The 25,758-nt window shown below is 36.7% G+C and overlaps 1 protein-coding gene across 10 annotated transcripts in view; it reads left to right on the forward strand.

Annotated features, from left to right (window-relative positions):
• The first annotated feature begins 957 nt into the window (after nucleotides 1-957).
• The window catches only part of BMPR1B (bone morphogenetic protein receptor type 1B), a 403,442-nt gene continuing 378,641 nt past the window's right edge, over nucleotides 958-25,758 (forward strand). For all 10 annotated transcript variants that reach the window (XM_065545250.2, XM_074040175.1, XM_065545249.2 and 7 more), the window contains exon 1: nucleotides 958-1,076. The gene's annotated coding sequence lies outside the window, so the exon portion shown is untranslated. The remainder of the gene's footprint in view (nucleotides 1,077-25,758) is intronic.

Consider the following 25,758-nt stretch of genomic DNA (forward strand, 5'->3'; position numbering starts at 1 on the left):
TTGAAAGGAAAAGAGTGTTTGGAAGTCACGAGATATCTCCCTGGGAAATACAGTTGGCAAAATAGCTGCTTTTAAAGAGGTTAACTATTCTCCCCAAATCTTCTGTGAGCTAGCTTACTTTGTATTTACCCACTTAGAAAGTGTTTCAACACTTAAAGACCTAGCAAGGAGACCACAAAGTATGAGATGTTACATGCTTTTCCAAAAGAAACACGACTAACTGTAAATTGTCATCAAATACAAATGGAATGGGTTTTCTCTTTTGGGTTTTTATTTTTTGGTGGTTGTTAGTTTTCGTTTAACGGTTTCAAAAAATATGTAGAAGGGAAATATTTCATTTTCCTTGGACGCTCAACTGTATATATTTCAAGATTCTTAAAACTCCCACCTCAAACTGCAGGCATAATTTTGATGTGTTCATTTTTTACGAGGTGTGTCAACGTTTCATCAATTTCTGAAAAGTGCCTATGGCCCTGAAAAGTTGAAATCCACGACATTCTATCATCTCTGCGAGCCCTTTCCAGCTCCCAAGGTACAATAATCCCACGAATCTTTGTTCCTCAAACCAGGAGGTTTTCTGGAAACCTTCTTAAACATAACCAGGACAGGACCTATGATGGAAATCTTGGGGATGCTCTGAGCAGCGAACGGGCTTGGGAAGCGCACCCCTCGAACCGGGCTGCCTCCGGCCCGCACGCCGCAGCTCCCCAAGTCGGCTCCGCGCTCCGCACACAGGCGGCGGTGCTGGGGCCGCTCCAAGTGCGATGAGAAGTGTAATCCCTCCGCTAAGTACTTGGCTCTCAGTCTCCAATCACTAGTGGGAGCTGGAGAGGGCAAGTGAAAAAAAAAAATTCCAGAGGCAGCCGAGGAGCGAGAGGAAAAAAAAAAAAAAAAAAAAAAAAAAAAAAAAAAAAAAAGTCCCGCGGTGGCGGCGGCGGCGGAGCGGCCGCGGCGGCCAGAAGTTGACGGCACGGCCGGGCGCGGGGCGCGGAGTCGGCGGGGCCTCGCGGGGCGCCGGGCAGTGCAGTGCGGAAACCGCGGCGCCGAGGACGCGTGAGCTGGGAGCGTAGCCGCGGGTAAGGCGCGCGCGGCGGGGCCCCGTCCCCTGTGGGTGGCCGGGTGGCCGAGTTCCCGAGCGCGCGGGGGGCGGCCGAGCCGGCAGGAGCCGGGCAGAGCGAGGAGTGGTGCGGGACGGGCAGCAACTGGGTGCGGGGCTGGGCGGTGGTCGCCCCAGGCAAGACGGAGCGCGCGAGGGAGGGGGCGGGCTGCGCGGCCGTGGGGCGGTGGCGGCGGCGGCGGGGAGGGGGTCAGGCGGTGGCCGCCTCGGCTTTGTGCGCGGGCGGCTCTGCCCGGACCCCGAGGCCTCGTGCCCGCGCAGGCGAGGAGTCGGGGCAGGGGCAGCAGCGGCGGCGGCGGGCGGGACACGTGCTTCGGAGCTGGAGGGACGCGCCAAGGCAGGGAGTCGGACCTGCGAGCGGAGGGATGGGGCGGGAGGGCGAGCTGAGGGCAGTCGCGGAATCCGGGAAATGGGAGGGAGCCTGGCGGGGCGGGGGCCCAGGGCCAGCCCCGGCGGGACCCGCAGGCACCCACCTGCCCCGGACGCCTCCCGAGACCCAGCTTTGCCGCGGGGGAAAGTGCGCAGCGGGACTGGTCCCGGCTCCTCGGACTGGGCTCCGTCTTTGCTTCTGTTGTCTGTCTCTTCTCTGTCTCTCTCTCTGCCTCTCTCTCAAGTTCTGGGTCTTTCATTCTCTCCCTCCTCTTCTTTCTCCCTTCCTCTCCTTATTGTTATCCTTTGCCTTTCCCCGCGGTCTCTCTCTCCTTCCGTGCGTCTGTCTCCCTCTTCCCACCGCCTGCTCTGGCTCTCCCAGTGTCTCCCTCCTCTGTCCCTTCATCCTCTTCGCTCTGTCACTCTCGCACACTCTTTTGGTGTCTCTCTCTCTCTCTCTCAAGAGGCTTTCGCTCCAGGTCTTCCTGGCTCCCCTGTCTCTTGCTCTCTGCGCCCTTCTCTCTGCTCATCCCTTTTTCTGTCCAGGCTCCGTGTTTCCCCCTGTCTTTGGCGGTGTTGGAGAAGAGCCTTTGGAAGTTGTCCGCTGCGGTGCGGACACCCCTCCAGCTGGGTCCTGCTGTTTGTTCTGAATGGAAACGCTGCAGTTTCCTTGAGTTATTAGGAACTGCTGTTTTTTTAGCCACCTTTCCACCAAGGTGAGGTCAGTGACTACGAGCGGCCACAAAGTTGCCAGTGAAAGAAAACGGAGGAAGAGAGCCGTTTCATTACCTCCAACAGATAATGTGTTAATACCAAACTTATCTGCAGCGAAGCAGAGCCACCTGAGAAAAGGTTCCTGAGTTCTGCAAAGAAACACGAAAGGCTCTAGTGGAAATGAGAGGGTTCATTGCAAACACTAAAAAGTGTTTGCAAATAATTTGAAAAAGCACTTAATGGAAATCTCTTGCTGTGCTAAATTGATGCCAACGAATCTGTTTTCTTACATATATTTTTAGGATTCCAGTGACAACTCTCCTAATTATTGTTTTGGGCAAGTTATGGGAAATGTCCTGTGTCAACTGGGACGTTAGTATTTAAGAAAATATTCAGTCTTTGTACTTTATAGCTCTTTACACACTAGTGATCAAGAAGAATTATTTCTAACTGTAAAGAAAATAGTAAAGGATTTGTCAGTAGTTTTAAAACATGAGACATTCCAGGGATCAATAATGTTTTTGGAAAAACTTTCATTATAAGGATGTTTTGAAGGATATTACATCTTAGTGAAATATGTAAGTTATTACACACTTAGATCATTGTGCAGTGCAAAAAAGTTTGTTATAATCAGATCATAGTAGTGATGTCTTTATGGGAAACATAGCTGGGAAATTAATTGCTCTGATTTTCACTGTTTTCTTTAGTCATGCATAATGTACCTTTGTGTTTAGCAAAATATGGCCTAGAGCTACAAAACTTGATACAGTGTGTTATTTGTCCAATCTGAATTACCATTTAGAAAACCACCCTTTCCTTTTAGTTACATGATATAAGTTGATATGATCTCATTACTCATGTACTAGAGGCCGCTGATGAAGTTTAATGGCACTGATTTGTGTTTTTAAATCAAAATGTTAGTTTTTGGTGAGTTAAAATCTTGATTTATGTCATGTTAGTGAATCATCACTATTTATAGGGGCTTTGCCACCTTGTCTGCCAGGTGCTGCCCAGCATTTAGTCTAGGCTAGGTTGTCTGAAATTCGCTCTTAGATTATTGTCCCTGAGTGATGTGCTGCCACGGCCTGCTTATGTATGTTTCTCAAAATGTTCCAGTCGTTAAATAATATTTATTAAAAGGAAATTGACTTAAATTTTTCCTCATAAGCTTTGGGAACTGTGAGAGATGGCCTGATAAAGTATTTTTATTACAGTAAATGCTGACTTACTATTATTTGTTTAAAAGTATAAGGCAGTTTAAAATATAAGGCAGTGCTTATCTTTTGCCACATATAGCACCTCCTCCAGCTCTTTCTGAGCACTCAACTCGTATTATCATCCAAATCTAGAGTCAGTTGTCACCTACTCCAACCTAGCAGAGCCTTCCTGATTTTCAGAAGCCCCCTCACCACTGCCTCTGCATCTCAGGCTTCTCAGTGCCCCTCTTTTTGGTGTCCACCTCTGTGCTATATGGTTACTTGCTAGGCGCTTCCTTGTTGGCCTTTGTCTCATTGAGGTGAGACAGTGTCCCTTCTTTCTTTTTCTCTGAATTTCCGATGCCCAGCCCAGTACCTGGTATATGATAGATACTCAAGAAATCCATGTAGGACGATTGGTTCTTTTCCAAATTGCCTCTAACTTGTGATACTGATTCTTTGTGGATGCAGTAGCTCAAGGGAAATACTTTAGAATAGTGTAATAGCAGATCATAGACTTAGGATTGAAAGAGTCTTAGCATGTCATCACACACGTTAATAATGCTGAAGAGGATGAGGCCCAGAGAGTTTGAAAACCATGCTTAGAAATAGAAAGTGAGGCGAGGTTGGCTATGAAATTGAGACTTTACTTTTTTTTCACGGTGCCACAGTTATTTTCACTGGACTTATATTTGACTTCTTTCACTCGAAGTGGGTAAATATGTCTATAAGTAGAAGCTGGCAGTTATACTCTAAACTCTGAAGATTTCATGTCACCCTGTAAAAGCCATGCATGAAATGTATAACTTTGCAATAACTGATAATCATTTCTGATGCATGTAAGTATCGAGCTAATACGGATCTTTTGGGACCTTGACTCCTAAGTTGTTTCTATGTGGTCGGCATTGTTCTGGGTGATAACTGTGTTGGGCAGAATTACTATTTCTTACCTGCAAAGAAGATTTAAGGTCTCTAGACTTATATTTTCTGCTCTATAATTCTCTCTCTCTCTCTCTCTCTCTCTCTCTCTGTGTGTGTGTGTGTGTGTGTGTGTTGAAGGGGGTTAGGGAGAAGAAAAAGGAAGTTTGGACCAGATTAGTGGTTCTTTTTGAAGTTTTCTTCAGAGACTACCAGTTTAACTCCCAGAACAACTGCAAATTCATCTGTTTTACATATCAGACTTCCTGGTAAGCTTTTGTTTTATAAAAGGCTAACACAGCTTTAAAAAAGCTTGAAGACCTCTTTACTTGTTGTCCTCCAGTCTCTCCCAGTTCTTGAATTTCACAATCAGGATCATTTATAGCTTTTAAATATGGGTATTCGGAGGATGGTTGGTAAAAGTATTAAGGACAGAAGGAAAAACTGATTTTGCCTTAGAGATACTGTTAATAATTTCAGGTTTCCATATGCTGAATTTTATGTGATGGCAGAAATTGAAGTAGAATTGTTGAGATATGTATAGGCAGGCCAGAATTCAGGGAAAGGAGAGGTTGTGGCTAGAAAGGTAGATTAAAAAGTCACTTATATTGACTTAATAATTTAAGTTGAGTGAAAATAAAACTTCTTAGGGATGGAGTACAGAGAGAGAGAGAAATAAGCCAAGATTTAGGAGTAGACAAAAAGGACAATTTGTTATGTTATTTCTGGGTATTTTTAAAGCCCATCACAGTAGTAAGAAGGATAATGTATAATTTACATCAGGCAATACTTTGCATGATGTTTAGGACATCCACTTACATGCCAATATTCTAATTACATTCATTTTACACTCTTTGTGTGGCACTGTTATACACTGTGGGGACACTGTGACTATAAGAGAAACAGGATCCTTGCTGTCATTGAACTTCTAGGGAGTGAAAACACAATGAGCTATCAACAAACACAAGAATAGGATTATTTCCAATAGTGAAATTTGCCGTTAGGAAAACAGGACAGGATGATATGACAGCATGTGACTGGGCTACTTTATATGAGATGGTCAAGGGAGGCCTCTGTAAGGATATTCTTGAGTAAGAAGAAAGAGCCAACCCCATGAAGATCTGAAAGAACTTCCTAGCAGAGGACGCACTAGGGCTGTCTCTAAGAGTAGCAAGCTAGGCACTCACTGGCCAGGAAGGCTGGACTCAGGCAATTAGAGGAAGTGGTAGGAATGAGGTCACAGAGGTGGTGAGGTTCATGGCATGAAGTATGCATTTTATTCAAAGTATATTCTGTTGAACACTCTGGAGGATTTTAAACAGAGAAGTGAACAAATAGGATTTAGCGTGTCTGTGCGTAGTGTGAGCAAGAGTGCCTGAATAAGGCCATGTGGGAGGCTGTGAAAATGATGTAGGTGAAGGGTTTGTTGGCTTGCCCAAGGGTGGAACCTTGAGAGACTGATCAGACATTGTTCTTATCATGGAATAGAAGAATCATGGAGTTGAATCATCTTTTTTTTTCCGGGGCTGGGGGCTGGGGATGTGCCAGGATCTACATTGCAGCAGTTCACTGGTTCAAGAGTTACTTTTACTTTTGAATTTCAGACCTCAGCACCTTCTTAGAATTCCCAGATATCACCTCTTTACCTCATCTCAAATATCTCATGGGCTGCAAGCTTCTTCCACGTGAGAGCGTATAGTATGTCCTAGGAAGTATTGCGGTAAGCTTCTTAGTGAGTGGAGATGATTCTTGGACTACACTGAGATGGTTGGTTCTTTCTGAAAAGCAGAGTGGTGAGCATCCTTGAATGAGCATCTCTTCACTTCATTTTCAGTGAAGTCTGCCAGTATGAAATAGGGGAAGCAAGGCAGAATTCCTCTAATCAGGTCTGAGTGTCATTTTCCTCTAACCCTCAGCTTTGAAATCTTTGGATGCTTCTTGAAAGAATTCATTGTAAAGTCTGCATTGTTAGATCGGGATGTTACACATCATTGTACTCCAGCCCCTTTGCAAAGTGCTAGGACGTAGTAGGCATTCAGTAAATAGTTGTGTAGTGCTGTTGGATGTACTCTTTTAGAGGCCAGTAGTTTTGATTCAGCTAATTTTATTTTTTCCTGTCTTTCAACAAGGATATGGCTGCATGTGGCATCAGCTTTGGAAGATATTAAGTAGCAAGTTTGGAAATGATTTTTCTGGAGATTGTATTTAGTTATCGGCTAAAGGAAAAAGATACAATCCAATATATCTGTTTATAACGTTTCTTGCCTGGCTGTCTTGAGATAAACATTTTAGTCATTTTTATAGCAGTTAGATAGATAGGAACTTAAACAAGTACAGACACATCTGTCACTAGTTAATTTGATGATTTACGAATCTAAAATGATTCCAAGGAAGTCTGTAATGATGGTGCCTTTGTCTAAATTAATCTCTTGATAGAAATCAGTGAATTTTATCTAACTAGTATACTTTACGACCATCTATAAAATGTATTAAATTATCATCAATTCTTTTTTCTGAAACAAGCTACTATTCTGCTGTTTTCCAATACACATTTAGCCATGATAGTCCACATAATGGAGGATTATCCTGAAATCTTTCCCCTTATTATGGAACGTGGTGCAATGCTCAAATGGGCTTGCCAACAGTTGTGGCATCGCTTCATTTTTATGTATTTAGTAATTTTCTTCCATGGTTTCTTTTGATCCTCTTCAATTTGTCAAGAGTTTTTTCTGTATCTGAACATTGTGTGTTGCCCCATTTTGCCAAAACTTCTTATTACCGTTGTCTTCTATGTCAGATATATTTTGGTTGCCTCTCCAGAACCACTCTCAGCCCTTCTACCTCGTGCTCTCTGCAGGGAAAATAACCTGGATGAACAACTTTGACTTCTAAAATCTTAGGTCACTGGGGAGCCACAGCAGGAGAGTAGAGGGAGGGTGGGGAGTGAGGGTATTTATTTCCTTGGCTCCCTTTCTGTGAGATCAGTTTGGGCTGCCTGTATTCCTACACTGAAAGTCATTGTTCTTCCCAAGGTATCCTTCTCTATAGGACTCTATCTTTCCAGATTCTGGTCATCTCCGGAATAACTTCCCTGCTTTTACTAACCTGAATTTTCTGCAGTACCCTTGGGGTTCTTTTCCACTCCTGCCCACACCCTTTTACATTGTCTGTTTATAAATCAATCCCCTCAGCTTATCAGGAGCTCTGTCAATTAAAGCCCTATTTTCTGTTGATTCAGCTTCTGAAAGCCTCTTCTTTGAAGTTTTCTTGGATTGATGAGAACAGTCATACTCCCTTACCTCTTTTGGACATCTGCTTTCCACCCCAGATTATATGCTTCTGTCCATGCAGAATGATGCACAAACCTAAGTTCTTATATAAATACTGTCAGTCAGTTTATTAGAACATCTCGTGACTTGATAGTCTGTGTACCTTCTATCCACGTGCTTTGTTTCCTTCACTCTTTCACAAACACTGCATCTTTATAGATTCACTGTATAGGACCCGGCACTGTACTAGGCATTGTGGATGCAAAAAGGTGGATGTTTGCCACTGTTTGGGAGGGCTGGGAAGGGAGCAGGAAATAAACAACTATACATAATAGTTACAATTTAGGTTTGTGATTAGGTCTAGTAAAAAATAAACAGGTGCAGCAGTAGAGAGTAATAGGAGGGACTGTCATTTACTCAGGATCGCAAGCAGCTAAAAGGGCATGTCTAAGTGGCTCTTGTTAAGCTGCATTTATTACTCAGGCTCTTAATATTTGAATATTAAAAGCTTTTCCCAGTGATGACACAAACAATAAATCTTGGCAGGAAAATTAGAATTTCATATAAACCTTAAGAAAATAAAGTGCTTTATACTATTACCTAAAATTAATAGTTTTGTATATATGTATGTATGTATATGTGTGTGTATCCCTTAGGAATTTTCTTATGCGTTGCTATGTATTTTTAAATGAAAATAAGATCATCTATATCATTTTGTGACTTTCATTTTAAATTTAATCATGCATCAGTGACTCCATCTACATCGATGTATGCATTCTGAAACATATTTAATGTGTAATCTGTTAGTTAAAGATCACAGAGTTCCTCATCTTCCTGCTCGTTATATTTCTTAGACTATTTTAAACGTTTGATAGACGTGAAGAAGAAAACTGGGCCAATAATCTTGCCACACAAAACCTCTGGAAATTAAGAGGCACTTGAGAGTATATTCGTTTGAATTGTGATGCCTAATAAAATTAAATGCCAACAGAGAGGGAACATAATTTAATCAAATCTCTCTTGTTTAATAATTACATTCTAGAATTTTTTTAAGGTCTAACACCACTGTTACTTCTACTTTGTCACACAGTAAATGAAAAATTGGGGTTTGAAGTAATATGAGCTATTTGACTAATCCAGATGAGGAATTTACGTGTAACAGTATGTTTTACCTGATTTCATTTGTTTTCCCAGTGTGTTTCATGGAACAGTGGTTTCATGGAATGTTAGGTGTGCAGCCCAAGAGGGATCTCATGGATGGCAGCATAGCCTCCTGGTTAACTGTGGGAGTTTGTCTAGGTTTGAATCGTGGCTGTATCATTTCCTAGTTGTGAGACCTTGGGCAAGTTATTGCACCTTCTGTGTTTCTGTTTCATCCTCTGTAAAATGTCAATGCCAATAACAGTATTTACATCATAGGGCTGTCTGAGGATTAGAATTTTGATTTTTAAAGTGTTTAGAACAATGACAGGTGCATAGTAAACACCACAGAAGTGTTTGCTAAGCAAGTAAATAATGAAATCTGGCAATTTCTGATGTTTTTAAATGCAACCCTTTCTGAGCCTTTGTTGTATTAACATGCATTAATATTGACAGTCCCCAAAAGTGGTATTTGACCGTGGGACTTGTATTTTTTCCCTGTGTATATCATTGAATTAATGTTCCTCAGAACTCACTAGGGGGAAAAATTGATACAAACAATTGGCTAAACACTTTCACCAGTTTATTATCTCCTGAAATGAAAGGATCATTCTTACTGCCAGGGGTTGTTCCTACAGTTATCTCACTCATCATAGAACAGGAAACCAGCTCCTGTCTTTTTTTTTTTTTTTTTTAAAAACTCTTTTTCTTTTTAAAGGTAAAAATGAATGCTTTCCTTCGCTACCCAGTAAAAAACTTTCAGCCCTATACCTGTGAGTACATACTGGGCCTCTGCAGCTCACTGAGCATGAGCTTTACTGTGTATAATATTTTCTAAAAAGTTACTTATTGTTATTTTTTGTAATTGTAAAGAGTGTTCATTGAAGTGAACTTGGGAAACAGGGAACTCAAATAAAAATCAGTCACTTTTTTTTTTTTTTTTTTAACCACACAGAAGTAGCCACCATTAGCATTTTGGGTCTTTTTTTTCTTTACTGAATTGAGAGCATAATATACTGTGGTTTTGTGTTCTTCCTTTCTTTTTCACTTGACTTTATTTATATAATATTCTCAATCCAAGACATGCAGTGATTTCTGGCCCTCAGATGATTGGTAATCTACATTTCAAAAGAGCTTCCTTCCTTACCAAATTCTGTGGCCAGAGACAATATAAAAATAAAATGGTGTATCTAGAATGAGTTTCTCCCTTATTTTAAGTATTCTTGGAAATTGGAACCACCTGGTAAGCAGTTGGCAATTCTGTTTAAAAGACCTGGAGTAGGTGACCTCAGGTTGCTTCATTTTTATGAGTCATTCCAGTCTTCTAGCCAAAAGCCAGATGGACTCAGAAGAACCCACGACCAGGCTGTTGTGGAGGCATTACTTACTCATCGTGAGTGACTGTGAATGAATTTATATAATGTTGAGATTAACGTGGAAAAGGTATCCAGGGAAACCTAAATTATTCCAAAATAAATTTAGCTTAACTACTATTTACATTTTAAATTGTAAATCTTTTCCCACCATTGCATGTTCGAGGTTGGATTCTAGTGATGTACTAATATGGGGGAACAAACATTGTCTCTAAATATTTTATCTTGTCCTATAATTTTGAGTAGGAATTAATATTGAATTTATATGACAGGACTTAATGTAAACAAAAGTCCTTTTTGTTAGGGGCTTTACTTTGTGTACTTCATACATAATGGATGCTCTAGTAGTTAGAGTATATGTGTCAGTAAAAGTTGTTTTCATTCAAAAGTCCTTATTCAACAGCTTTGAATCTGCATCTCACTCAAGATTAAATCAATCACTCCTTTAAATACTTATCATTAACATCTGTAGCAAATGAAAATATTTAAACCCTCTCTGAAGAGAAAAACCATACTACATAGTTTAATTGAATTAAATTAGCTTTTCATGGTAACCTAGGAGCTATTTCTGGAACCAATTTGGAAAATGATCTTTGTATGCTGTGGCATTTATGTTTGATTATGTTTTTCTTAGTAATTCTCAATGGACCCGATTCACTCCTTGCTTCAGTCATCAAACCCTTGTGATTTTTGTAGGCAAATTATGTATTTCCTACCCCATAATTATGCATATTTATGGATACTATATTCTTCCTCCTTAAATATAGAAGTTATAAAAATTCTTCATTCAATAACATAAAATTATTTAAATTTTATCGTTTCAGCATTCTGTGAAGTCTGTTAAGACTGAGATAGACAGCCATATATAAATGAACTTCTTTCAAAAAATGTTTCATACGATTTGACTTTTGACACTTACTAAAAAAAAAGGTATTTATAAAAATGGCAGATAATCCAAAACTTCTTATAAATACATTGTCTTGAAATACAGAATATTTCAAGCCACATTAAAGATTTTGTGTACTACATTTTCTTCATTTTCTTCTAATTGCAGTCTCTTGATTTACAGAGCCACAAAAACATTGAAAATTGTTTTGAATAACTCAGTTTTCAAGTTTTTTAGCTGTTAAAATTTATTTGTGATTAGCATGGGGTGTATTTGATATGCTTGGTACAAGGACTGTAACTTAATGTCTTTATTTCTTGAATAGCTCAGACTTGACAATTTAAAGAGAAAACTCACCTTCTCCTTAAAAAACAAAACAAAACAAAACTCTGCTTTATTTACCACAATCCGAGTATCAGAATTGCAGTGATTTTTCCCCAAATCCTAACAATACAGGAATGCTCATTTGCATTCTCTTTTACTCCTCACCTTATGATTTTTCCCTCCCTTTTCATTTTTTCCTATTTTTCTCACGTTTGCGCTTAATCAAAAAACGCTATTTTATGTAACTGCTTTTTCTCTGAGCCAAAAACAAAAAACAAAAAACAAAAAAACCCACTCATTTTTATTGTGAATATCAAGAGTATTTCTTTACTAACTCCATCATTCTCTGATTGGAAATTACGAAGTTAGAGTAAGTGGAATGATGATTTGGTATTTTGTAGGCATAGTCTTAATATATTTTAGTAACATTGTAAACTAATAAGAGCGAGATACATTTCTATTTTGTTATGTAATCACTTATTTGATTATGTAGTTTCACTTAAAATGTTTTTATGAAATGTTTGTTTTGAACATTCAAAGGAATGTATTTCCACAGCAAAAATAGCTAAAAATGGCACAGACGTGTTATATAAAATATATTGTAGATATTACTTAGATCTAGACACTTTTTATTTCTTTATATAATCTCTTTGATATACAAAAATCTGTAATTACATTATACAGGTTTTCATCAACACCTTTCTAGCTTTTATTTGAAATTTCATGTGTTTATACTTGTGGTTTGAAAGCTGTTATGCATTCTTAAACATTTTTCTTCAAACATACTTGTATGCACCCTGGCTTACCATGAGCCTCTAAATTCCTTTTGTGGCTTATCTGTCCTAAACCTGGAAGGTGTAATGCAGTTTAACAATAATATTTTATATCTGTAGTTTGTGAATAATGTCTTTCTTACAAATGGAATTATTAAATATTTATGCAACATGAATGATTTTGATACCATATTGTAAAGTGTGTCAAAAGAGATGATCTAGTCCTGCTCTAAAGAGAAAGATGTTTAAATTCACAGTTAAGGCTGGGCGGGTGGCTCATGCCTGTAATCCTAGCACTTTGGGAGGCTGAGGCGGGTGAATCACTTGAGGCCAGGAGTTCGAGACCAGCCTGACCAACATGGTGAAACCCCATCTCTACTAAAAATACAAAACTAGCCAGGTGTGGTGGCACAAGCCTGTAATGCCAGCTACTTGGAAGGCTGAGGCAGGAGAATCGCTTGAACCCAGGAGGCGGAGGTTGCAGTGAGCCGAGATTGCGCCATTGCACTCTAGCCTGGGCAACAAGAGTGGAATGCCGTCTCAAAAAAAAAAAAAATCACAGATGATACACTACAAAAAATAATTCAGAGCACAAGTAGACCTAATATGGGAAAGACAAAATGAGAAGTTGTTGAGAACATGAAATGTGAAGTTGATTCAGTCTGTTATTCTGTCTTTAGGTAATGAATATATTAGGGAAGACTAGAATTGGTGTTTTATGATTTTACTTTTTAAATTTGCTATTAAGTCCTCCAAATACCTTAGTTATCCTCAATCTAAACCACAGTGCTCAGCCATTAGTGAAACTGCTATATTTGGAAAGTGATTAGATTTTACCTTCTTTTCTTCACTTCATATTTCTCCTCAACCAAAGTGGGTATTCTAGCTGAAGTATGGCAGCATGTCCTTAGCACTCTGCTTTGTCCATGCTGTCCATCATTTATGGGGTATGTAGAGTCTTCCCATCTATAATGTTTCCTTGCAGCCTTCACCTTTCTAGACTGAAAGAATGCTGATCTTTGTTTTTGTTTATATGGCTGTCCTATGGTTCACCTGATCATTTATTTCATTTTTATTTTTTTGAATTTTCCTCAGTTTCTATTTTTTTTTTTTTTTTTTGGTGAAAGCAAGGTTATAGATTTTTTTTTTATTCAGCAGCAGATATTTTTGGAGGGCTACTCTATGTAAGACCAGAAATTGCATGTAGTATTTCAAGTAAAGATGAACTCTGATGTTAAATAAGATGAGAACCATATTTTCTCTTCTCTAGTGATGTCTGTGCCGTTGTTAGCTTTTTTGGCTGCAGGAACTTATTAATGCAGTGTCCCAGAGGTGACTTCTAGCTCCTTTTTGTGATAACTAAGGCCCTTATCCTGAGAAGTACAGTAACCCTATAGTTTTCCAATTTGAATCTTATTTGATTTTTTCCCCCTAGTAACTCATAAAGTTTTGGAAATCTTGTAGGTTATCCCACTGCCTTGGCATTTCACATGCTGGAAAAACTTAGTGTCTTTTGCAGACCTGGAAAATTTAATCTATATTTCCTCTTTTACATCATTTATAAAAATGTTAAGGCTACTTCCAGCACATTCCCTGTTTATGGTTTTCTTGCCAAAATAATTCCTTTTTTCACTGGTCTTTGTTTCTCCAGTAAAAATTCATCGAATCCTATGATGACTCAGTTCATTATAATAACTTTTGTGGTAGTACCTTGTCAAGGGCTTTAAAAAAAATCCAGTGGATTATATTGACTGGTTTCTCCCTTGAGGATCTACACAAGTTTTAACTTACCGAGACATGATTACCCCTGTTAAAAGAAAATTAAAAGCTAGACCCCCTCCCATGATTATATGTGTTAAATTCTTCCGTGACCTTATACTTGAGCATACACAGACCTTAGAAATTTGTCAGATTGCTAAGAAATAATTACAACACAAAATTAGGGAAACATGAGGGGCTGTGGATAAAAGAGGTGACATTTAAACTTAATGTGGATGGTTGAAATGCAGTTGTATACAAGTAACAGCAGAAAACACACACACACCCACCCACCCAAGAGGCTACCGTGGTTTTCTTTTATATGTGCTAGGCAGTGTGCTAGGCCGGTCACATTGAAGATAGTAGTTACTGTCAACCCATTTTACAGATGAAAGATTTTAATGCACAGTGAGGTTCAGCCAGTTGTAGTGCTGGATTCTAATGTAGGACCCTCTGCTTCTAAATCCATACTCAAATGTTGGAGGTCTGTTAGAGCCAGATATTCTACTGGTTATTGATGAAACAAAGATGACTGACAATCAGCCTTGGTGGTTCATGAGCTTGAAAGACCCCTGAGGCAAGGAGACATGTGTGACAGCTGTATGAGATGGTAATTCCATGTGGAAGGTGCTGTTAGAGCACAAAGGTTGATAATTAAAGAGCCTTCAAGATAGAGACGGGTTATTGATCATATCCTGAGGAGAGAGGTGGATAAAGAGAGACAATGTTTAAAATCTATGGAAAAATATATTTTGAACTTTAAATGATGTACTCTCCCTTATTCTACCCTTTCAGTTATATAACATTTCTATACAGAGAGTACTGGCAATGTGTTTTTAGAGCAAAGTTACCACATATTTACTAATATTGACTTTTCTGTTTGATCCCTATATTGTCTTAACTACAGTGACATTTTAGTGAATGTGAGGAACTGGATAGCCCAGGTAACTTGCTAAGGGTAGAGGGATGCAAGATGAAGAAAAAGACTCATTTGAAATCAGTTGATAATATCTGAAATGATATTTTTAAACTTAAAATTATTTTGAAGGAAGCACCGTGACATACACTCATTGTATGACTTGATGGAGGATTGATGTTAAATTACCAGGAAGACCAGAAAGTATGTACTAAACACCACAATAAAAACTTTCAAGAAGAGTTTCATCTTGTAACTCCTGTGATTAAATTTTCTCTAATATTTTAGTGACTCTAGTCATCATCTGTAATAGGGATATTACCTATACTTTATCCTTCTGATTTGATTTATCAGAATGCACCAGAGTGGATGGCAATGAAATGACTGCAGCAGTTTTCCAGGCTGGTTTGCAGCCTGCCCATACTGTCATCGTCTGCCAGCCAGCCAGCTGGCTTCATATCTTCACAAACCTTTTCCAGAGAGGACCTCCCCTTTGTCTTCAGCATGATGTTGTTATTTTTTTTGCAGAGCAAAATGCAGTAAGGCCTACTGGCTGTGACAGTGGAGTTCAGCTGAGGCAGAGTTACTGTACAAAAGAAATCTTTAGTTTCCATAATAACTAGATTAAACATATATTTTACATATAGCCAAGGAGTTATGAGGAAAGCAAGGTTTAAAATGATGTTAAAAGTAAAATAGCAAATTTGCTTTTTAAAATATTTAATATTTAAAATATTTGATATTACAGGTACTATCTCTGTGTTAAATGAACACATTTTTGCTAATCCAGTAGTCACCACTTGATTTTCCAAAGGAATATAAATATTGCAAAAATGTAATAAGATATAGTATAATTTGTAACAAATAGAAAGCTTCCTTAGTGACTCCTTAGATTCCAAAATATAATTTTTCCATTATGGAAAATTATATTTATGTTGAACATAAATAATCAGATGTTTGCTTCACTAATGATGCAGCTTATTTTAAAATTATGTTACTGGATTTAACGATGCGACCTCTGTTCTGTGACTTTGTGTATTCTGGAGGCTTGTTATGCATGTCAAGGGTATTTCCTTTTATTTGTTTTAATTTTACCTGCCATTTAAATCATCGAATGACCCTTCTTAATTGTATTATGAAACCATATAATAAGGAAGGACTAGTTGATTATTTTTTACTTTAACTTTCTTAATCTCATATAATTCAAATCTTCTTTGTGTTCTCATTTCTCAGGTCAAATAATTTTTTGTTTGTAATTTTTCATCACAGTAATGGATGAGATAGAGTAATATGTTTCAATACATTTATTGTTCTTATTTTAGCATTTTACATCTGTTCTCTTTTTCAGGAGAGGAAGTCAAGTAGAATGTAGAAAAGAGCGTACAGTTGAGAGACAGGAAAGGTCATGATCTAGAATCTGGGCTGATCACTTAAAATGGAAGATTGGCTAACTGGAATGGGAAAATCTTTTCTTGGTTAATAATAGTAGCATATAGCATTAGTTCCTTTAGAGCAAGGTACCATAACTGTTTCATCTTTGTACCTTTTTTCTTCTGGTGGTTTTGGAATTTCAGAGACAGAAGGGAGTGTTTATGACTTAAGTCCCTTCTAAACCTTTCAGCTCTAAGATTTTGTAATTCTTTATATGAGACTGATACTTACAAATCTAATAATTATACAGAGTACCATTTACACAATTTTATGAATAAACTCATTACTTGGGAGTCGTAAATTATTTTGGTTAGTAGAAAATAATTCTGCCACAATAAATACTGTATTCTTTTCTTAGAATTATTTGCTAAGAACTTTTAATGCAGTTGTTGAAATGATTTTGTTCAGAAGTCAGATGTGGTTTCATGTTTGACTGTATTAGATTATAATGGCTAATTTTACCAGAGATAAAAAAGACGCAGAGGTTGCCAGCAACACGATAAATTAGTCTCTGTGATTACAACTTTTCACTAATCAATAAGGGATAATTTCCCTGCGTACCTCATCGGTTATCTTTGTTTCTCTGACTCCCCACAGGAAGTCTCTTTTAAAAACTCTTGGTAATATGAAAACAAAAACTGAACCAGGTTAAAGTGTTATGCAGTTGAACTGGTTCCCTCTTTGAAAGGTTAATGCCCGTTGTATTATTTTCCTAAAATATTATTTATTCATACTGTTCTCTGATTGTTTAAATGTTCAGATTTCTTGAAAATGTCTGGGAAACCTGATACATGCTTATTATTTTCAGGTTGATTAGTAATTTCTTTTTAAGAGACTATATTTTCATATAGCAGTCAACTCTATTATTTTTATATGTGTGGGGATTTCAGAGGTGTTTTCTAGATAACCTATACCAAATTTTTAATCTCATCATGCTTCTGTGCAACCTGCCCTATGGCCCGTCAGTATATGCTAACAGGAAAATTATATTTATCAAGCTAGCTAAAATACGGTTGAGAAGACAGATAATCAAAGCCCCTAGAAATTCATCTTGGAGCATTTGCTCTTAGTATAAAATAGGAAGCCTCCACTAAAAACTGCAGAGTTGCTTGTTTTACATGAATTGTTTGCTCTTAAGGAAAACATTTGAGGTTCTTAAGTAATACAAAAAATGTTCTTGTCCATGGTGAATGGATTAGGGTTCATGATAATAAAACCCTTGAATCAGAAATGAGAAAGAATGTGAAACAGACTAAGGCAAGTCCGCTTTATGTGGACTCTTTTCTTAGAAGTTGGATTAAAAATGAAAAAAAAATTGGATAACCTTTATACCCAACATGTATAAGTTTTATTTATGAATTTTTTCTTCTTGTGCTTTTCTCTTTCTTTGGAACCTGATTCATAATTCACTTTGGGAAAATATTCTGTTCATCTCATTCCGTTTGACTCAGTCCCTCCCTTTCTCTGCCTGCACTATCTTCCATTCTTATGTACTCTTCTCTGTTCTTGTTGTTCTTGCAAAATCAATTTGTAATTACTAGTTTCCTGAATTGTTGGTGTACTTCTATCCTCACAGTTTTAGCTGTATGAAATGTCAAAACTTGTTTGTTTCTTTCTATATATTTTATAAAATGGAATATAGAACCCAAAAGATGCTTGGTCAGTGTTGGTTAACTGACTTTCTTTTGTATGGTTCTGATCTTTATTTTTTCATAATGGTAGAAATTTTTATTTTTAAAGTACGTGAGGAACCTTAGAATTTTTTAAATGTATAATTTGTTGCATTTGTTTTGAAAATGCATTCTGGGACATGAAAAAGGAAAAAAAATTCTCTTCTGTATTTTGACTAAAACTAGTGTAGATGGTTCTATACTGAACTTTCGAGGCAGATATCTGAGTTTGTATTCCAGCTCTCCCACTCAGTGTCCTCATCTGTAGAATGAAGATAATAAGAATACCAATTCAGTAAGGATGTTGTGGGAATTACACGAAATACCTGGCATATAATAGTTGTTCAATAAATGTTCACTCTTGTTCTTTATTTTTAGATGTCTTAAATGGCATTGGCACTCAGCTTACTTTACCAGGTTGCTATATGAGACTGTCCTCCTAAAACAGAATGAGGAAAATATACAGTTAATTGATCAATTTTAAGGAGAAACTATTTTCTTATTAAATGTTTCTAAGCCCCAAAATTATTTGATCGCAAAATGTTCATATTGAAATATAAGTGCCTAATTTCAAAAAAGAAGCTCTTTAGAAACAAAGTTGTTTCCTTTCCTTTTTTTCCAATTTAAGATATTTCCATCTCTATTTCAAATGCTTGCTTCTAAAAAAAAGTTTATGTAGTGAAATAAGAGGGTAAATTTTATGTTTTTATTAATTTGAATGACATTTTCCCTTGGATGAATTATGAAATGTCTGGTTAACTTTAGCATTAGTGAAGCTTGAATAGATTTTAATATTAAACAAGTGTTTAGTTGCATGACATGATCAGTTTACACTACTGCAGAGCCTTAATTAAAGTTTTATTAAACTGTGTAAACCGTGATCCAGTTTGAATTTGAAAGTAGATAGACATCTGTTTCAAATATTATTACTACGGTTAGAAATTAATCGCCTTTGACCGATGTGGTGGCTCACACCTGTAATCCCAGCACTTTGGGAGGCCGAGGCGGGCAGATCACGAGGTCAGGAGATCGAGACCATCCTGGCTAACATGGTGAAACCCCATCCCTACTAAAAATACAAAAAATTATCTGGTCGTGGTGGCGGGCGCCTGTAGTCCCAGCTACTCCAGAGGCTGAGGCAGGAGAATGGCATGAACCTGGGAGGCGGAGCTTACAGTGAGCCGAGATTGCACCACTGCACTCCAGCCTGGGCGACATAGTGAGACTATGTCTCAAAAAAAAAAAAAAAAAAAATAAAGAAAGAATAGCCTTTTTTCTTTGGAAGTCTGAAGGTTTCTCTTTTGGAATTTTTGTTGTTTCCTCACTATTTCCTCTGTATTAGAATAATTTTGAGGTATATAACTTATATACTTAAAAATCACTTTAATAATGTTTATATTATCTATACAAAGGAAAAGCAAGGAAATATTTGGAAGTATTTTATCAAAGAATAGTAAAACAAGACTGTTTTATGTTAAAAGCAAATTTTATGGTGATGCATCATAAGCCTTTAAGACAGCTTTCTTGATTGGGGACCGTTGTGCTTTCCTTCCTCCTGGGCTTTTTTCTTTATGAAGTGAAGATTAATTCTAAGTAAATTTTGGTATCATTTTGCTCACTTACATAATAAACACAAAGTATTCTCATTCTCTTTTTTTCTTTCGTCAGCTCAGTTGCATTAGAAAATTCTTCAGCAAATGCAGTTATTTAGCTACTTGTATATGTGTTTTAGTTGTGGTAAGGAATCTTGATGTATTTCAAACAGAATTACTTAATACTGTCTAGAGAACAACATCAGAATTGAAATTTTCTATTAAACTGTGCTCATTCAAATGGTAGAAAACAAAACTTGTAATACCCCAGAGTCAGAATCCATTCAGTTACTACATTGCTATGTCTTGATTCTGCAAGACTTGATTATTAAATGAATACGTGTTCAATGGAAACATTATAAAATACAGGAAAAGGCCAGAAAGAAAAAAGAAAATCACCTAAAACTGTACCACTTAGAGCGTGTTATTTGTTACCATTTTGATATATTTCCTTTACTCTTTCTCCTGAATTATTTTTACATATGCTAGCAAAAGTGTGAATTACCATCTTAATTTTGTATTTTATTTTTGCTTGAAATGATTTTATGAATTTCTCCTCATATCATTACATATTCTTCAAAATACTGTTTTAATTAATGACTGGAAATATTCATTCCTATACATTTTCCATATTTTTATCATAAATAATAGTGCAGTGAACATCTTTATGAATAGGTCCTTTAATATTTATATGAAGGCTTTTATATGTATCACCAGTTGCTTTCCAGTCATTCTAATTTGTAATTCTACCAGCAGAGTATCTATTTAATTTCACTCATATTTTAAGATAAGTGTTAATATTTCAGTTATATCCATGAAATCTCCGTAAGGCTCAGAAAAAAAAAACAAAACAAAATGTGAAGGACCCCAAAATGAAAGTAGTTTTGAATAGGTAAGAACTACTTCATGTTATTTTTATTTAAAAAAAGGAAAAGAAAGATAAACAGGAGTTTTTACTGCTTACAAATACTGGCCGTTACCTTTGATATATAATTTTATTGTATTTATAAAAGAAATGCAAATTAACCCCAATCGTTTTTCTGTTATTATGGTTCTGAGTTTTACTTAATAACTACAGGAATTATTTAAAGGCAAAAAGCTATTCATGCAGAAATCCTTGTAGTCAATGGCAGAAGTGACCTTAAAAGAATATAATTGAAACCCTTTTTTGATATGCAAAATGAGATTTAAGATGGTTCTGTGTTATGTGAAAAGGCCCTTATAGTAGCAGAGATTGAGCCAGAAAACAAGTTGTCTGATTCCTGCTGTTTCCTTGCTTTTAAAAAATATAGAAGTTTTAGTCAGGCATGGTGGTTCATGCCTGTAATCCCAGCACTTTGGGAGGCTGAGGTGGGTGGGTCACCTGAGGTCAGGAGTTCAAAACCAGCCTGCCCAACATGATGAAACCCCATCTCTACTAAAAATACAAAAATTAGCTGGGCGTGGTGGTAGGTGCCTGTAATCCCAGCTACTTGATAGGCTGAGACAGGAGAATTGCTTGAACCAGGGAGGCAGAGGTTGCAGTGAGCTGAGATTGTGCCATTGCACTCCAGCCTGGGCAACAAGAGCAAAACTCCATCTAAAAAAAAATATACACACACACACACACACACACACACACACATATACATACACACATATATATACACATATATATGTAAAGTTTTTAAATGAAATAGTTCTTCTCTTAAAGGATATATAATAATAATAAATAGAGTGAATGTTTGTACATCCAATAGTCAGCTTATGAAACAAAGTAATACCAATACCTTGTAAGCCTCTTATGCATTCCTCAGTTGCGTTTGGCTTCTTTCCTTCCCATCTGAGTAAACACTAACCTGAGTTTTGTGTTTATTATTCACTGGTTTTTAAAAAATAATTTTATCATAGATGTGTGTATACCTAACCAGCATGTTTTTGAGCTTTATAAAAATACCACTCTTTTAGGTAGTGTCCTGCGTTTTATTTTTCCCTTCAAATTTATGTTTTTGAAATTCATCCATTTTGCTTGAAGATGTATTTCACTTACTTTCATTGCTTTGTGATATTCTATTGGGGAATAGATCACAATTTATTTTTCCATTTACTTCCTAATAGGATATTTCTATGTATCTGCTATTATAAAGAATGATGTTATGGGCTTCTTGTATTAACTCTTGGTGCACCAGTAACAAGGTGCTCTTTTTTAAATGTATAAAATGGTGCTATATTGTTTTCCAAAGTAGTTCACATTCCTACCAGCAGCATGTGGATAATTCCTATTGTACCTCATCGTAATTCATACTTAATATTTTCAAATTTATTAAATATTTTCTAATATCCAGGTTTAAAATTTCTTACTGGGTTCATAACTGATGTTTTCATGATTGTTAATGATGATGAGCCATATTTTCATGCATTTTGTCCATTTGTTCTTCTCCTTTGCCAACTTTGTGAAGTGCCTGTTCATTTCTTTTGCTGATTTCATATTAGATTGGTTATTCTTTTCTTAGTGACTTTTAGGGATTTTTTTTTGTTTATTATGAAGGCTAATTTTTAGTTAAATGCATTGCAGACATCTTTTTATGACTAAGGGTTTCTCTACTTTACCTTTTTATGTAGCTTTACTGACAGAAGTTCTCAATTTTAATGTAGTCAAATTTTTCATTCTTTTAATTTATGGTTTATAGTTTTTGTGCCTTGTTTAAATCATCTTTGTCTACCCCAGCATCATAATGATATTCTCTTAATAGTCTTCATCTATCTGTAATTGAATTTTATTTGTGAGGTGTGAGTTAAGGTCCAGTTCCATTTTTTTCTATATAAATATGTGTAACCTGTTGATGTATAACCTATTGTCCAAATGCAATTTATTGAATGTATTTATGCTTTCATTCTAGAGTAATTGTCCATTAATGTCAGCTCTGTTGTATGTCAAATTTCTCTACACATACATGAGGGCCTGTTTCTGAGCTTTTAAATTTTGCTCCATAGGTCTGGTTTTTATTCTTGTGATAATATTACACTGCCTCAATTATTGAAGTTTTATTGTGAGTCTCTATACCTGGTCAATGACTCCCTTCCTCTTTTCCTCCGTTTTTAGGAAAATCTTATCTATTGGTCCTTTCCTCTTCCGTATACATTTTATAATAAACTTTTCAAGTTTTAAATTGAAATTGCGGTGAATTTAAAGATGAATTTGGGAGAATTGTCATCTTTATGATATTGTCTTTATTAAGAGATATGGCGTATATCATTACTTAGGTAGTTTCATGGCATTTTACTTAAGTTATGAAATTGAAAAAATTCTTAAAAAATCTGGCATGTGTTTTGTTAAAGTTATTCCTAGGTACCTCTTTGTTTTGCTCTTATGAACAGTATCAATTATTAAGCATGTTTTCCAGTTTTTTTTTTTTGAATAGAAGTTCCCTTTTTTTCAGTATGGTGATCCTATATTCAGCTACCTTGCAAATTTTACTACTAATTTTAATAATATTTCTTTAGATTTTGAGGTACTTTCTATGAAAACAGTTATATTTCTATGAATTATAGTTTTCTCTCTTCCTTTCTAGTATTTGATATTTTCTTTTATTTTTGTCCTAGTGTACTGCCTGGCTAGGAACTAGAATATAGTATAGAATAGAAATAGTGATAATGATCATATTTTTCTTTTTCTCGTAGAGTCTAAATCTAACATCACCATTAAGAATGATAACTGATCTAAATTTTATATATACATTTATCGTGTTAAGGTTGTTCTTGGCCGGGTGCGGTGCCTCACGCCTCTAATCCCAGCACTTTGGGAGGCAGAGGCTGGTGGATCACCTGAGACAAGGAGTTCGAGATCAGCTTGGCCAACAGGAGGAAACCCTGTCTCTACTAAAAATACAAGAAATTAGCCGGGTGTGGTGGCGGGCACCTGTAGTCCCAGCTACCCAGGAGGCTGAGGCAAGAGAATTGCTTGAATCCGGGAGGCGGACGTTGCAGTGAGCCGAGATCAGTTCACTGTACTCCTGCCTGGGTGACAGAGTGAGACTCCATCTTAAAAAAATAAAAAAGGATGTTCTCTTATATTTCTAATATACTAAGTATTTTATTTTATATTCATAATAAGTGGATATTAAGCTGTATCAAATTATTATTCTGTATCTTTGAGATCATAAAAGTTTCCTTCTTCCCTTAATCTCTGTGTTACATTTGTTGGGTTACATTTGTTGATTTCATAATGTTAAATTGCTCTTATTTTCTAGGATAGACTCAATTTGATCATGACGTGTAATTAATAATCTTTTTAATTGACTGCTAGATTTGGTTTGTTAGTGTCTCATTTAGGATTCTTGCATGTGTTCATTAATGAGATTAGCTTTTTTTCATGTCACCTTATTATTACCCCCAACCCCACTAGCCCTAAGTAGCCACCAATTTAATTGCTGTCTCTATAAACTTGTCTGTTTTAGACATTCCATAAAATGGAATGATACAATATATGATCTTTTGTGACTGGCTTCCTTCACTTAGCATATTATTTTTGATGTTCGTCCATATTGTAGCATGTGTCACTACTTAATTCATTTTCATTGCCAGATAATATCCCATTGTATTGATATACTACATATTTATGCATTAGTTGATGGACATTTGTGTTGTTTACACTTTTTGGTTAATATTAATAATATTGCTATTAACATATATGCCCAAGATTTTATGTGGACATATATTTCATTTTTCCTGGGTATATACCTAGGAGTGGAGTTGTGGGTCATATGATAACTCTGTGTTTAATATTTTTGAGGAACATCCAGATTGTTTTCTAAAGTGCCTGTAGCAGTATACATCCCCAGTATATGGGGTGTCAGTTTCTCTGCATCCTCATTAACATGTATTATTATCTGTCTTTTTGAAAATAGCTGTTCTAGTCAGAATGAAGTGCTGTGTCACTGTGGCATTGATTTGTGTGTTCCTGATGGCTAATGATATCAAGCATCTTTTCATGTGTTTATTGGCCATTTGTATGTCTTAGTTGGAGAAATGTCTATTCAGATCCTTAGTCCATTTTAAGAAATTGAGTTATGTATCTTTTTGTTATGGAATTGTAAGTGTTCTTTAGGTTTTCTAAATGTTAGTCTCCTATCAGATATATGATTTGCAAATATTCTCATTCTTTGGATTTTCTTTTCACTTTCCTGATGGTGTCCATGGAAACGAAAATATTTTCAACTTTTATAATGTCCAATATATCTATTTTTTCTTTTGTTTTATGCTTTGTTTTTATACCATTGCCTAATATAATACTTTTTAATTTATTTTTTTCTGAAATGGAGTCTTGCTCTGTCACCCAGACCAGAGTACAGTGGTATGATCTCAGCTCACTGCAACCTCCACCTCACAGGTTCAAGGGATTCTTCTGCCTCAGCCTCCCGAGTAGCTGGGATTACAGGTACCCACCACTGCGCCTGGCTAATTTTTGTATTTTTAGTAGAGATGGGGTTTCACCATCTTGGCCAGGCTGGTCTCAAACTCCTGGCCTCGTGATCCACCCGCCTGGGCCTCCCAAAGTGCTGGGATTATAGGCTTGAGCCACTTCGCCCGGTCAATGATAAATATTTACACCTATATTTTCACCTTCATTTTTGAAAGATCATTTTAATGGACATAAGACTCATAGTTGACAGTTTTTTAATTTTAGCACTTTGAACATTATTTTCCTGGTGCTTTTGAGCCTCCATTGTTTCTGTGTTACCTGTTAACTGCAATGCAGTTTCCTTGTATGTAAAGAGTCATCTTTATTTATATGCTCTCAAAATATTCTGTTTTTGTCTTTCAGTATTTTTACTATTGTGTGTTTATTCTGCTTGGAATTTGTGGCGCTTCCTGGATTATTGTTTTTGATCAATGTTTCATCAAACTGGAAGTTTTCAGTTCTTCTTGAAACAAATTTTTTTTGCTCCTTTTTTTTCCTCCTCTTTTTGGTAGCCCCCTTCCATATATATGTGCTTAATGGTGTCCTACATTTCTCTGAGGTTCTGCTTATTTTTCTTCATTTCTAAAAACCTGTTCTTCAGATTGTATAATCTCCATTGACCTATTTTCTTTGTTTATTCATTCTTCTGTCAGTTGAACAGATAATCCCTTCTACTCAGTTTTGCATATCAGTTATTATACTTTTCATTTTTTAATGTTAATTTTTTTTTTTTGGTCACCCAGGCTGGGGTGTAGTGGTGTGATCTTGGCTCACTGCAGCCTCAACCTCCCAGGCTCAAGCAATCATCCCATCTCAGCCTTCCTGGTAGCTGGACCACAGGTGCATGTGACCATGCCTGGCTACTTTTTGTA

This window comes from Macaca fascicularis, chromosome 5 (genome assembly GCF_037993035.2).
Source record: "Macaca fascicularis isolate 582-1 chromosome 5, T2T-MFA8v1.1".
NCBI lineage: Eukaryota > Metazoa > Chordata > Mammalia > Primates > Cercopithecidae > Macaca > Macaca fascicularis.